Raw genomic sequence first — 16,257 nt, forward strand, 5'->3', positions numbered from 1 at the left:
GTATATATACATATATATTTTACTTCATAGAGAAAGATTTGGAGGGATGTGTATCAAACTGGTAGAGGTGGTTACCTTGGGGTAGGGTAATGAGATGAGGAAGGCCAAGAGGGACCTTCGCTCTGTCTATATGATTTGAAATTTTAATAAGGAGAATAAAGAATATAGCCATGCATTATTTCTGTAACTTAAAATATTTTTGGAGAAACTAATAGGTTCTACTTCTGGTAATGACCAGCTAAACACCTATTGGACCAACCCTCCTGAAGATAAAAATATAAACTCTGGACAAAGTTTGAAAAACAACTCCATCAAGAGACTAGAATGCAGTAGAATGCAGGCAGATTCTGGAGGGTGGATCAACACTTGGTCAAAGAGAGTGGCAAAGGATGTTCCTTTTTTCAGTTTCTTGCTGAGGGCAGGCCATAGTCCTTGCTGTATTGAGCCAACTAATGCTCTGATAGAAAACTGCCAGGTTTTCTGGATTGAGTAACCACAAGGTAGAGTTTGGGGCATCCACAGCTGCTAGAAAGTGTGGGAAGACTCTCAGAAAGGAAGGCAGCAAAGAGGAGAAGGTACAAATTCTGTGTATAAATTCTTCCCAAATCTCTCTTGACCTCTGAACTTCAGAGGTACAGAGTGGACTCCAAGAAGTTCAGCTAAGGATAAAAGAATTGAACTGAGATCAAGCCGCCACCCAGGAGTCAGAGTTTGTAGTTGAAGTCCAACCAATTTAATTGCCTGTTAAAACAAAAATATCAACATTCCCCAAGGAAATATAACATTAACCAGAGTTCCCACAATATAACATTCATGAAGCCCAGGTTACAATCCAAAACTATGTGATAGATGCAGTATCAGGAAAATATGACCCATTCTCTAGAGAAAAAACCTTCAGTGAAGACCAACTCTGAAATGCCTCATATTGAAATTAGCAAGCAAGGGCTTTTAGCAGCTATTGTAACTATGCTCAAGGAAGGAAAGTATACCTAAAATCAATGCCAAGATTGGGAATCTCAGCAGAGAAATAGAAACTAGAAATGAAAAATTTTAAACTGAAAAAATACAATACCAAACAATTTTTTAAAATAGTAAATGGGCTTAAGAGCAGTGTGTAGATGACAAAGGAAAGACTCAGTGAACTTGAAGATTGATCCATAGAAACTATCCAGTCTGAAGAAAAACGAAACAAATGAAGAAAAAAAAAACCCAAACTAATATGTAATGCCAGGGATCAGTAGGGTAATATCAAAAGGTCTAACTTATGTGTAACTGGAGTTCCAGAAGGAAAGGAGAGGGAGAATGAAGCAGGGAAAAAACTTTTTTGAAGAAATAAGGGCTGAAGGGGCTTCCCTGGTGGCGCAGTGGTTAAGAATCCGTCTGCCAATGAAGGGGACAGGGGTTCGAGCCCTGGTCCGCAAAGATCCCACATGCCGCGGAGCAACTAAGCCCGTACACCACGGCTACTGAGCCTGTGCTTTAGAGCCCGCGAGCCACAATGGCTAAGCCCACGTGCCACAACTCCTAAGCCCGCGCGCCTAGAACCTGTGCTCTGCAACAAGAGAAGCCACCTCAATGAGAAGCCCATGCACGGCAACGAAGAGTAGCTCCCCCTTGTTGCAACTAGAGAGAGCCGGCATGCAGCAACGAAGACCCAATGCAGCCAAAAATAAATAAATAAATTTATTTTTTAAAAAAAAGAAAGAAGGGCTGAAAATATCTAAAGTTTGGTGAAGGATCTACATTTACAGATTCAGGAATCTCAGTGAACCCAAGAAGGATATATACAAAGAAAGCCATGCCTAGGAAAATCATAGTCAAACTGATTCGGATCAAAGATAAAGAGAAAATCTTGAAAACAGGCAAAGAAAATGTTACATTATATAGGGCAGCGGTCCCCAATTGTTTTTGGCACCAGAAACCGGTTTCGTGGAAGACAATTTTTCCTCGGAAGGGGGAGCCGTGGGATGGTTCAGGCGGTAATGCGAGCGATGGGGAGCGATGGGGAGTAGCAGATGAAGCCGCTCACCTCTTGCTGTGCTGGCCCGGCTCCTAACAGGCTGTGAACCGATAGCAGTCTGCGGCCCAGGGGTGGGGGACTCCTGATATAGGGGACTAGTGATTCAAATAATCTAGAAATGATCCAGATGTTGGAATTAGCAGGAAAAAAATGGAGTGCAGCAGACAGTTGAATAATATCTTTAAAGTGCTAAAAGGAAAAAAGAACTCTTAACCTAGAATTCTATATCCAGAGAAATTATCCATCAAGAATGAAAGTGAAATGAAAATAGTTTTACATAGAAGAAAACTAAGAGACTTTGTGTCCAGCAAATCTGTACTACAAGAAATTATAAAAGGAGTCGCCTAAAGGGGAATGATACCAGATGAAAACTGGAATCTTCAGGAAGGAATGAAGAGTTTCAGAAATGGTAAATATCTAGTAAATGTAAAAACTATTTCCCTCTTAATTTCTTTAAAATACATATAATCATTTAAAGCAAAGACTATAACATTATTGTGCTGGATTTAAAATGTATGGAGTAATAATGTATCTGACAACTATAGCACACAGATGGGAATTGAGGTCAATTGACTTAAACAACTGAAACAGTTCTATATTTTATATGAAAAGATAAAAGATTAACTCTAAGTACACAACGAAAAGTTAAGGATGTATATTATAATCCCCAGAGCAATCACTAAAAGAGTAATACAATGAAGTATAACTAAAATGCCAACAAGTGGATTTTAATTTAGAATGGAATTCTAAAAAAATATTCAGTGACATAGCAAACATAATCCCATCTGGCATTTTGTAGAAATGTACAAGCTAATTCTAAAAATTTATTTCAAAATTCAAAGGACCTAGATTTCCAAAGCAATCTTTACAAGAACAAAGTCAGAAAACTTAATACACTTGACTTCAACGTTTACTGTAAATACTGTAATCAAGACCATATGGTATTGACATAAGGATTGACAAATAGAGCAATGGAACAAAATACAGAGCACAGAAATAGACCCACACTTACATAGTCATTTGATTTTTGGCAAAGATGCCAACACAATCAAAAAGAAAAAGTAAAGTCTCCTCCACAAACGGTGCTGGAAAACTGGATATCCAAATAGAAAAAAATGGACTTCCATCCCTGTCTCAAGCCATACACAAAAACTAATTTGAGTAGAAACATACATCTAATGTAAAAACGTAATCCATAAATCTTTTAGAAGAAAACACAGGAGTATATCTCTATGACCTGGGGGTAGTCAAAAGTTTCTTAGATAGGACACAGAGAGCAATAATTATACAATTTAAAAATTGATAAATTAAACTTCATCAAAATTAAAAACATTGTTTATCAAAAGACACGATTAAGAAAATAAACATATAAGCCACATACTAGGAGAAAATATTCACAAAGTATGTATCTGATAAAGGACTGGTATCCAGGATATATAAAGACAACTAATCTAATAAAAATGGGCAAAATATTTTAACAGAATATTCACAAAATATGTGAATGGCCAATAAACACATGAATATGTAGTCAGTATCATTAGTCATTAGGAAATTGTTAATTAAAATCACAATGAGATACCACTACACATCCATAAGAATGGCTAAAATTAAATAGACTGACACCACCAAATGCTGTCAAGAATTTGGAGCAACTGGAACTTGCATACATTTTTGGTGGGAGTGTAAAGTGGTATAACTACTTTGCAAAAACACCTTGCAAGTTATTTATAAAACTAAATATGCTGCAACCCTAATACCTAAAATTTCTGTTCCTCAGTATTTTCCCAAGAAAAATGAAATCATTAGTCCACACAAAAACTTGTATATTAACGGTCATAGCATTAGTATTCATAATACCTCCAAATTGGAAATAACTCATGGGTCCAGTAATAAGTGAATGGATAAAAACCTGTGGTATAGTCATACAATGGAATACAACTCAATATAAAGGAATGAATTACTGATACACACAACAGCATGGATGAAACTTAAAAATATTATGCTGAATGAAAGAATCCTAAAACAAAAGAGTATAAACTGTATTATTCCATTTACATAAAGTTCTAGAATAGGCAAAGTGAATCTATGATAAAAAAGAAAACAAAACAGAAACAAACAAAAAACAGTGGTTGCCTGAGGCAGGGATAAGGGTAGGGATTGACCGGAAAAGGGCATGAGGAACTTTCTGAAGTTTTGGTAATGTTTTATATCTTGAAAGGGGCCCGGGTCACATGTGTATTAATTTTTCATATCTCACTGGTGGTTCAGTGAAGATGTATGCATCTCATTTTTATGTAACTGTAATCTCAAAAGAAAAAATTACCCTAAACCAATGCTGAACTCTAGTTCATGATAGGCATGCTGAAGTATTTAGGGAGAAGTGTATTGTCATCTGCAATTTACTTTGACATGTATCAAAATAATAAGATGGATGATAAATGGATAGAGGGATAGGGAGATGAAGTGCTTGATAATGCAAAGTACAATGTAAATTGTAGAATCTAGGTGTTTGGTATATAGGTGTGCACTGTGAAATTCTTTCAACTTCTCTGTATGTTTTTAAATATTAATAAAATATTGGAGAAAAAAATAATGGTGGATGTGATTTATCAAAAAGTGTCCCTTATCTCCCCACATCTCTTCCTGTGTCTGATTTTTTCATGCTCACCCATATTTAGTATCTGAATTGCCCCCTCCGATTTTGTTCCCTGGGTTATAACTTGTCCCCTCACACTTCTCCCCCCACCCCAGCCATGTTTCCATAACTCCTATCTCTATCACTAACTCCACTTCAGAATATCCTCAGATAAGGGAGGTAATCAGCTTGTCCACTGGACCTTTTCAAGGGCCCTGCCCCATCTGATGGGACCTCCCATCCCAGGCTCCAACACCCCTCCCTGGCTGCCACTGAAAAGGATTAGCTTGCAGAGCTCAAGCTCACAGTGCAGGGGAAATTGCAATGGACACACAAAGGCATCCATCCTGGCTTGTACAGTTGAAGATGGCCTTGTGTGGGGTTTTTGTTTTACCTTATATCCAGATCAAACGTGATGACCTCAGTTTATTACCGAGACAGTTTGCACAGAAAGCAGGCCCAGGCAGTGTCATCAGGGCCTTCCCAGACAAACCATGATATATTTGCTTAGGAACCAAGATGAAATTCAGAGGTCTTGGAAGAAGTCCAACAGGCTTGATCACTGGTTCTTATCTTAGTTATGTTCCTGAGTGATGGTTGTGAATTAAGCTTAAAAGGAAATAAGTCTCCAAAACCTCCAGAACTAGATGTCAGAACATCTAGTCCAATGGTTCTCACCCTTGGCTGCACATTAAAATTACCCGGGCACTGGCATTTTTAAAGGCTCCCCAAATGATTCTAGTGTGCAGGCCAAACAAGTTAGATTATCCAGTCAGGATTCACTGGGATAGGCATACCAGTTGTGAAGATATTGAGCAATACTTTCTTCTTTTTTTTTTAAATTAATTTATTTATTTTTGACTGCGTTGGGTCTTCGTTGCTGCGCGCAAGCTTTCTCTAGTTGCGGCAAGTGGGGGCTACTTTTCATTGCGGCGCGCAGGCTTCTCATTGCGGTGGCTTCTCTTGTTGCAGAGCACGGGCTCTAGGCGTGCAGCCTTCAGTAGTTGTGGCACACAGGCTCAGTAGTTGTGGCTCGTGGGCTCTAGAGGGCAGGCTCAGTAGTTGTGGCGCACGGGCTTAGTTGCTCCGCGGCATGTGGGATCTTCCCAGACCAGGGCTCGAACCTGTGTCCCCTGCGTTGGCAGGTGGATTCTTAACCACTGCACCACCAGGGAAGCCCGAGAAACATTTTCAATGAAGTTGGTAAATGCCCTGATACCTGAGTGCCCAGGACACGTCATCTCTTCCAGTCCAGAAGCCCCAGACATCCCCACAATCAGTTACTAAACGGTTAATGTCTGCCCAGCAGGAGTCCTCCAGAACCCTGCTTCAGCATTTAGCCAGATTCCATTCTAATTAGTGCCTAGTACTGTACCCATTTTTAAATATTTCAAATACCGCTTCTGCAGCCAGTGTTGAGAACCACTGATCTGGTCAATTCAGACAAGCATCTGAATCTTTTATCTGTACCACACCAAATAACTGGTCTGACTACATTTCTACCTTTGTCCACGCGTATAACTCGCTTATGATCTTAAGCAAGTCATTTCCTCACTCTGAATCCCATCTGAAAAATGACAGGGTTGAACTAGGTGCTCTTTAAGCATGCTTCCAACTCTGAATTGTGTGGCACTGTGATTCTATGAATCATGAGTTCAGCAAAACTAAAAAAGTCTCTAAGAGAAGTGAGAGCCAAACGGATCCAGCCTCCTGTACCCAAACCAGCCAAAGAAAACCCACAGTGCATGCTAAATGTATACTGCTCTTCTTAGGAGACGCGAATCTTTCTTAAAGCTGCACACCTCTCCCAGCCCACCAAGTTATGGGATTGGAACTTGAAGCGTGGAGATGAATTCTCCCTAACCTGAGCCAAAGATGCAAATGTTATTAGAGCTGATTATGAAGTTATCCCGTCCACGTTTAAAGCATGGTCCCAACATTTCCATTTACAGCTTCTTGCAGTAGTGACTTCCATAGAGGGTGACGTACTATAGGAAGACATAATCCATTTTACTTGTTCCATGTTTATTTGCCATCCGTTTCATTGAGTAACCCCTTGTTTGTGGATTATAGGGAAGAGGAGAAGTCAGTTGGTTTTTATTGGTCCCTCCAGAAATTTAAACAGCTTCAAGCTGTCCTCCCCCAGTGTATGCCTCTTTTGGCCAAGCGTGCCTTTGATTTTACAATCTCACAGCAATCCTCAGTGCTATGGCTTTTCAAGCACAGCTCACTTTATCTGGATCTTTTCACTTTTCACTTGATCTTTCCCAAGGCAATGTTCCCAAGTGGTAACTGGAACCATGTTTACGATAATCTGAAGTGAGATGGTGAGTTGGCAATTATGTAGGTCATGCAATCATTGTGAATGGTCTGAACTATCCAGGTCACTTGTCCATACTAACAAATAAATAGCATAGTTGCCATATCATTTCATTTCATGTAGTGGAGGTATAACTTATCATCCATGTTAATATCTCTGAAATGTACATCTATAATACTGATCTCTCAACCCAAGTGAGACCAATATCTCTCAAAGTTCAATGCAAAACTCAGAGCCCTCATCTCCAACTCCATTCCAGTTGCCCTTATCCCAATGCACCAAATACTCCCCTGTGCCTCAGTACTGATTATTCCCCATATCCCCCAAGCCAGATACCAACAAACAAAGATGAGACCATAATACAACAGTGCAAGGAAACATATGATCTATTTACCCAGTCAGGCCAGAGAAGACTGAATTGGAATGGAAGGAAGGGACTGGACCCACTTATCAACCAAAAGCCTGGTTGGCCTGGACTGGCTTGGTCGTTGACCCACTTCCCTTTGCATCATCTTGGGACTCTACCCTCTTCCCGACATGAAATTCCCTCCACAGTATGTATTTGAAATATTCAAAGTGTGCTCTGTGCAAAGACCACTTGCGGCAGAGCCACTTGAAATACTATTTAAAATGCAGATTCCTGAGTCCTATCACAACCAATGAATACAGCCTAAAATTGAAGAACCAATGCTATTTATTTTGACCATATGACTTCCTTTGCCTGATCCTTTATTTGCTCAATTAGCAAATGGAGCAATTGCCTTCCTACTTTACAGAGCTGCTTAGAGAGCATTTTCATTTACATAGTCCATCACCATCTTCAGCTGAAAGTATCTAAACTCAGAGGCATCTTTCACTCTAAATTGTTTCCCCACATCAACCTCTTCATGTATATCAGTGGTACCACCATTACCCCCAGGATTCCAGAGTCAAACCTCAAAGTCCACAGCAACAAATTAGAATGAATCCATTGTTTGTTTCTGTTTTTTGTTGTTCGTTGTGGTTGGTCTTTTTTTTCCCCCCCAGGGGAGAAGAAGGGTGGTGGATTAAAGCTTGCTTTGTTACCATTGCATAGACATTGTCACAGCATCATCTTTTTACAGCACAACCTCCAAGCCCTTATCAGGAGTGTACTCTTAGATGGAAATTTGAAGGAGTCTGCAGAAGTTCTGTTGCAAGAATCAAACAAACACCTTGTAAGATACAAATTGGAGTAAGGTGGGCCCCAAACAACTCCTACTTGGGGTCAATTTCACCCAGATCCATGAAATTTCTTCTCCTATTGGAGTCCCAGAGACCGCTGGCTATCTAGCTTAAGCCTCTTTGTTGATTTCAAAGTAAGAAGGCTTCCACGTTCATTACCTAGCAAGTGCCCTTCACTATTACTAATCAGAAGCTTACATTTATGGAGCACTTCTATGCACCAGGTACTGTTCTGAAGACTTTACAAGCTTTCATAGCCAAGAAGTACAGCACTGGGATTCAGCCCCCATCAGTATGGTTGCAGTGCCCATGCTCTTAACCACCACACTCTCTGCTAACGATTGGCAGGCTTCCGCCATCTAGACTGTGGGTGAAGCTGAAAGCTGTCTGCCCTGAAGAATCATCCAAACTTCCTCTTACTGTCACCCCTGCCCAAGTGATGAGAACCTGCTACTAAGGATTTGGCAAAGCCCTTAAAAAGGCTCCTGCAGCTACATACATATATAGTAAAAGAATAAAGAAATCCATGGAATGGTAATGACCCCATTCAGGATGGAGGTAACCTCTGGAGGAAGAGGAGGGGGTGTGATCGGAAAAAGGCACACTGGGAGCTCCAACTGCACTGATAATACTTGATTTCTTAAGCTGGGCGGTGGTTAAACAAGAAGGTACACATACCTTTTGTACATCTTAAATATTTCACAATACAGATTTTAAAAGGACTCCTAGGGGGACTTCCCTGGCAGTCCAGTGGTTAAGACTCAGCGCTTCCACCGCAGGGGGCACGGACTCGATCCCTGGTTGGGGAACTAAGATCCCACATGCCGCTTGGCACGGCCAATAAATAAATGAATTTTTTTTTAATTAAAAAAAAATAAAAGGACTCCTAGGGATTGCACTGCCTTAGACAGAGGGGAGAATTCAGCCTACAGCATTGCGTTTACTGTACTAAGGCCTGAAGAATCTAGAAGTGGGTGTGCATCATTCTTGCTCACAAGGGAGGATCTTTCAATTTATAGTCTGTATTTCCTCTTGGCCATCCTAAATCCCTTTCGAGGTCTGGCAATGAGCAGTATCTTAATATTATAGATACTCATATTCCCAAATCCTGGAACTTCATATTTCTAAACCTGTGAGGTTTAGAAGGAATGGTATAAGGAAACGGAAAGAAGGGAGGCCGAAAAGCAGTGGAGAAGATGTAAATAAGAGCAAAAAGATAATAAGTATTATTAATTGAGGGCCTACTGTGTTCCAGACACTGTGCTGAGTCCTTTATAAACATTATCTCATGTGACCATCCCCATGCCCCGCCCCCGCCAGTAAACCCATGAGATAGGCACTAATAGGCCCATATTCTACAGATGAGAAAAGTGAGATTCAGAGAACTTAAGACATTTGCCCTAGGTCACACAGCTTGATAAAATGCAGTTTGACCCCAGATCGGAGTGACCTCAAAGGCTGGGAGCTTAACAAGTGGGCTTACTGCCTCCCAGCAGAAGCCATGAGAAAGAAGAAGAAAAGATGTTGGAGAAGGGAACTGAAATCCTCCCACGTACAGGGCCCCACCAGGGAGCAGATGTGCGGGAGGAGGCTGGCTGGGCCTGTGGCGCCCTGAAGGGTGTCCGCCTTGTCATCCGCAGCCCAGCTGATCGCTGCTTTGCAGGAATGTGGGCCAGGTTTACCAGATACTCTGGTTTTTAGGTAAAGTTCAAAATCCAGATTTTTTTTAAAAGGAAATCTCACGATCGTTTAATGTTAACAACAACAACAAAAATTATTAGGGGAAAAAAAACCACCCTGTGGGCCAAATAAAACCCAATTATGGGCTGAATTTGGCTCACCAATCACCAGTTTGCAACCTCTGGATGAAGAATGGCAGATAAAACTGAAAGGAAGAAGAGAGAAATAAGGATCAGAGAACAAGAAAGAGAGGAAAAGAGAAAGCAGGAGAAAAGGAGAAAGATTAAAAAAAAAAAGAAGTCGGGAATTCCCTGGCGCTCCAGTGGTTGGGACTCTGCGCTTTCACTGCCCTGGGCCCGGGTTCCATCGCTGGTCATGGAACTAAGATCCCGCAAGCTGAGCAGCGCGGCCAAGTAAATAAATAAAAGTCAGAAAAGAGTGAAGGATCAAATAAAGGGCAGTGCAAGAGGGAAAGGAGCAGGGGGTTGAGGGAATCCCAAGAGGCAGCGGGGAAGCAGAAAGCTAGCAGAGAAAGAAGCAAAGAGCTCAGAAGAGAGAAGTAAGAGGAAGATCAAAGGATGAGAGGGGAAGAAGGACACGTAGAAGAGAGCAGCCTCCACCCAGCAATCCTGGGGGGGACCCTGGGCCAGTCGGTGGCAAGGGCGAGGTGAGCTGGGAGACCCAGCCAACCCCATTGAAAGGTGGAGCTGTTTTCCTCTCCGGAAGCAATCGCTCCGCCTCCCCGAGACACAGGGTGGTAGCAGCTGCAGCATCGGCTACACGACAGGGTGAGGCCCCTCAGGGCCGTCTCTGGGGCTGGACAGCACGCCGAGTGGAGCCCTCTCCTGGCCGGCACTGTCTAGCCCATTAGGGAGCTTTCAAGGCCGGGTGAGAGCCGCAGGGAATGGGCCGGCCACACCCTTTCCTGGCATCTGTTGGGAGCTTGTGCAATAGAGCAGTAGCCATGGTAACCCTGTGTGCCGCTACCCTGTTTGGATTCACAGAAGGGGTTGAATTTTGCATCAGGACAACCACATTCAGAAAAGACTGATCCAGTCTGCCCCAGCCCCCTGGGCCCCCTCCCTCTGGAAGCCCCAGGCAAAACGTGGAGAGAGGAATATTGGGCAGAAGAGACTCTACAGTCTCCAGTCCTTCCCCTTCCTGGGCCTCATATTTCTCCCCCAGGGGGCTTTATTGGGTCAGACGGTCCCCTAGACTTCAAGGTTAGAAAGGAACTCAAAGATAATTCCTGCATCAAACTCCAACATTAAACTTAATGCCCCACACGTCCCCACATGATAGGTTTTAGTACCACCTGTGGCTTCTCAGAGAGCCAAACTCACAGTGGCCATTTCCAGGTACTAAGACTCTTCATACATATATATTCTAAATACCAAACAGGTTGCTCAAATTGGGCTATATTTTCAATGTTTACATGGCACACAATTACACTTTGAACTAAAAAAATACACATCAGTTTGCTTCTATCTGCTCACTAAGAGTTAACGATTAATGTATTTTTTGACAGATGCCACAGTTTGGAATCTTTGCAGCTAAATAATGTCACAGGGTTTTTAATATACCAGTGACTATTATGCCAATTAGGAGGTTGGCTGATGACCATGAATCACTCATAATCTACAGCCTAATTCTAATTTAAATGTCCCACGGCAGATGGCAATGTTCTACAACATTATTGTGCTAGTCACAAGATAATTGCCAGATTTATTTTTAAAATGAACTCACAGTGCAGTACAAGCAGTGGGCTGGGTGATGAGACAGAATTTAAAGTTATATGATGAATATCTTCTTTTCAGTGTACACTATACAGTGTACAGTCATGACTGTACACTGTATATCGAGAAATTCATTCAGTGATGACTTCAAAAGTCTAAAGTTGAAGCCTTTTGTGAATACACTGCCCAGGTCAAATGCCCTCCTTTCTTGTCCCCCATCTCCATGCCTTTGGAGGGATTATTTACTTTTTAGTAGTGGACTCTTGGAGGTAAAAGACTTCAAACATCTTGACTGGGGGCATTTTAGACATTAGAATGGGGTAATGGGTTTTGGAGATTTAATGCCCTTCAAATGACATCATGATATGGCTCCCTACTTCTATCTCTTGCCAAAATCTGAATTGAGGTGGCAGCATGATAGGGGAACTGGTCCTTTTAATGATCTTTCTTTTGAATTATGAAATAATAATAATTTTTAAAATGACCTCCTAGATACAGAGAACATATAGGTAGTTGCCAGAGGCAGGAGGTGAGGGGTGGGCAAAATGCGTAAAGATGGTTAAAAAGTACAAACTTCCAGTTTAAAATAAATAAGTCCCGGGCATGTAATGTACAGCATGGTGACTATAGTTAATAATACTCTATTGCATATTTGAAAGTTGCTAAGAGAATAGATTTTAAAAGTTCTCATCACAAGAAAAAAATTTTTTGTGACTATGAATGATGACGGATGTTAACTAGACTTATTGTGGTGATCGTTTTGCAATATATGTAAATATCCAATCATTTTATTGCACATCTGAAACTAATATAATGTTATATTTCAATTATACCTCAATTTAAAAATAAATACAGACTGGAAAAAAATTACGAAATATCTCAAACATGCTGTTACAAATGACCACCCAATTTAGCAGCTTACAACAACCATGATTTTATGCTCATGGAATCAGCAGGTCAGGAACTTAGAAAGGGCACAATGGGGAAAGATTTCTCTGCTCTATGATGTGGGAAAACTTGAAGTCTGGGAGTGACTTGATGGCCAGGGGCTGGAATCATCTAAAATCTTGTTCACTCACATGCCTGGTGCCTGGGCTAGGAAGACTCAAAGATTAGAAGTGCCAACCAAAGTGCCTACATGTGTCCTGTCCACACGACTGGCTTCCTCACTGTCCAGTGACTTCAAGGTAATCAAACTTCTTCCATGGTGACTCAGGGCTCCCACAGTAAGTGTTCCAGCAAGCAAAGTGGAAATGAAAGCACCTTTTCTGATCTAGTCTCAGGACTCACATAGGGTCACTCCCACAACATCCTATGGGGTACAATGAGCCTGCAAGATTCAACAAGAATCCTAAAATCCATATGGAACCACAAAAGATCTCAAATAGCCAAAGTGAGCTTGAGAAAGAAGAACAGAGTTGGAGGCATCACACTTCCTGACTTCAAACTATATTACAAAGCCATAGTAATCAAAACAGTATGGTTCTGGCACAAAAACCCACACATAGACCAATGGAACAGAATAGAGAGCCCAGAAATAAACCCATGCATATATGGCCAATTAATCTTTGACAAGGTGGCCAAGAACACACAATGGGGAAAGGATAGTCTCTGCAATAAATGGTATTGGGAAAACTGGATATCCACACGCAAAATAATGAAACTAGACCCCTAGCTTACACCACTCACAAAAGATTAACATGAAATGAATTAAAGACTTAAATGTAAGACCTGAAACTATAAAACTTCTAGAAGAAAATATAGGGGAAAAGCTCCTTGACTGGTCTTGGCAATCATTTTTTGGATATGACACCAAAGCAGGGGCAATAAAAGCAAAAATAGACAAGTGAGATTACATCAAACTAAAAAGCCTCTGCACAGCAGAAGGAAACAATCAATAGTGAAGGAAACAATCAATAGTGTGAAGAAGCAATCTATGGGAGAAAATATTTGCAAACCATATATCTGATAAGAGGTTATAAGGAACTCCTACAGTGAAATAGCAAAATAATAATCATCATAATCATCTAACTAAAAAAATGGGCAGAGGACCAGAATAGATATTTTCCCAAAGAAGACATACAAATGGCCAATAGGTACACAAAAAGATGCTCAACATCACTAATAATCTGAGAAGTGCAAATCAGTCACCTCATAGCTCACACCTCACACCAAGAAAAAACAAGAGTTAGCAAGGATGTGGAGAAAAGGGACCCCTTGTGCACTGTTGGTGGGAATGTAAATTGATACAGCCACTACGGAAAACAGTATGGCGGTTCCTCAAAACGTTAAAAATAGAACTATCATATGATCCAGCAATACCACTTCTGGGTATTTATCTGAAGGAAAAGAAATCAGTATCTTAAATCAACTATACTCCAAAAAAATTATTAAAAAAAAAAGAAATCAATATCTTGAAGAGATATCTGTACTCCCATGTTCCTTGCAGCATTATTCATGATAGCCAAGATATGGAAACAACCTGTAAACAGATGAATGGATAAAGAAACTGTGGTACACACACACATCATGTGTGTGTGTATGCATATATATATATAATTCAGCCGAAAAAATGAAATTCTGCCATTTACATGAATGAAACTAGAGAACATTATGCTAAGTAAAATGAGCCAGAGAAAGACAAATACACTTGCTAAGAGAGAAGATCTTAAGCATTCTCACCACACACACACACACACACATACACACACATACACATACACAGGTAAATATGTGAGGTGATGGATGTGCTAATTAACTTGATTGTGGTAACCATTTCACAATGTGTACATACATCAAATCATCACATTGTACACTTTAAATATACAGTGCAATGTTATTTGTCAATTATAACCCCATAAAACTGGGAAAAAAATAACCAAATGGCACAAATTCAAAATACCAACAACAAAAAAACGCTATAAGAGGGGACAGAGTCACCCCCCATCTATAGGAAAAGTGTCAAAGATTTACACATTTAGAAGCTACTACACATATTAAAATATAGGGAATAATACAAAAATAAAACACCAAAGTATCCATGACCCAGAATTTATGCATTAACATTCTTGCTAGGGTTCTTTCAGATGATTTTTTTAAACAAATAAAATGCCACTTTTAAAGAAAGGACTCCAGCCTATTGAATTTCCTGTTCCAGTATCTGCAGACTGTTGATGTAGAAATTCTCCTTTATAATAATAGGGAGCATTTTTTGAGCTCCTGCTAGGCGTCAGGCACTGTACTTTTTATGTAGATTTCTCTCAACAACCTATTAAGAGGGTATGACAACCATCCCCAGTTGATAGACAGAAAAAGACCCCGAGACTTAGAGAGGTAAGTTGCCCAAGGACACAAAGCTAAGGGTTCTAGTCAGTTCTACAAATATTTATTGAGTATCTACTATATGCCAAGCCAGACATGGCCCCTTGCCTTATCCATAGAACTTATAACCTAGTGGGAGTCAGGTCGTAACAATAAAGATTAAAGAAAGGACTATGAAAGAACTATATAGCTAATGTCTTAGAGAAGTCAGGAGAACACAGAACAGAGTCAATCTTTGAACCCAGGCAGCCTAGTTCTAAATCTGCATGCTCAACCCTTGTACTATACAGATTCATAATTTTTAGTTTGGTTTAGAATTGAGACCTAATGAAATTAGGTCTGTGGCACATGGCATCCTTTCCTCTAACCACTAGGCTGTATGTCCTCCCCTTTGCCTTCATTTAAATTACTCTTCCCAGCATTTACTGCTTCACACTTATTTATTTCGCTTCTTGTCTCAGATTTTCCTGGTAGAACTCTCTTGGCAATAAGCAATCTTGTCACAGAGAGGTTCTATAAAGCAGACATGTTTAGGCTATCTTTAATAAAATAAAGTGGCCTCCTCCACCACAATGAACAATGTTGAGCATATATTGAAACCTCAAAAGTCCCCAAGTCCAAATTCATCCATCCTATATTATAAAGGCATAAGGCTGCTTTTATCATTCGGTAAAATAATCATTGAATGATTTTCTTGGAAACTCTAAAAGCTGGGAGGGGAAATTAAGTGCTTTGGGCCCCTTGGGGATATAATTAGATCTTCCAGGACTATTTGACTAGGTTATGTTGCCCGAGGCCTTTGGAGAGAAAAAAAAAAGGTTGATATTTTTCACCCACGTTGAACTCAAGCATGTGACACACATGTTTGTGAGATTCCCCATTATGTGCCAGTCTGGGGTTGCACTTTTATTACAATCAGGTTATGCTTTTCTCTTGCAATTTAATTTTATGCCATTGATATGGTGGGTCTTAATGAAAACGTCAGACTTTTTTTATGTTTAGAAATAATGACACAGGAAATGAGTTGGGTGCCCCTATGTGGCAAGTAAATAAATTAGAACAAAATCCAGCTACGAGATTCTTTCTTTCCTGGTCTCAGTTCTGCACCTGCTCAGTGCCTGGTTTCCTGGGGCTTAATGGGAAAGAAAGGCAAAGGTCCTGACTTCTCTTTTCAGATTGACCAGGCTTATTTGTTTTTGGTTTTTTTTTAACAGTTTAAAAAAATTGAGATACAATTGACATACCCTAACATGGACCCTTTTAAAGTATACAATTCAGTGGTTTTGAGTATATTCAAGGAGTTGTGAAAACATCACCACTATCTAATTCCACAACACTTTAC

Source organism: Balaenoptera borealis, assembly GCF_965194805.1.
Source record: "Balaenoptera borealis genome assembly, chromosome: X".
Taxonomy (NCBI): domain Eukaryota; kingdom Metazoa; phylum Chordata; class Mammalia; order Artiodactyla; family Balaenopteridae; genus Balaenoptera; species Balaenoptera borealis.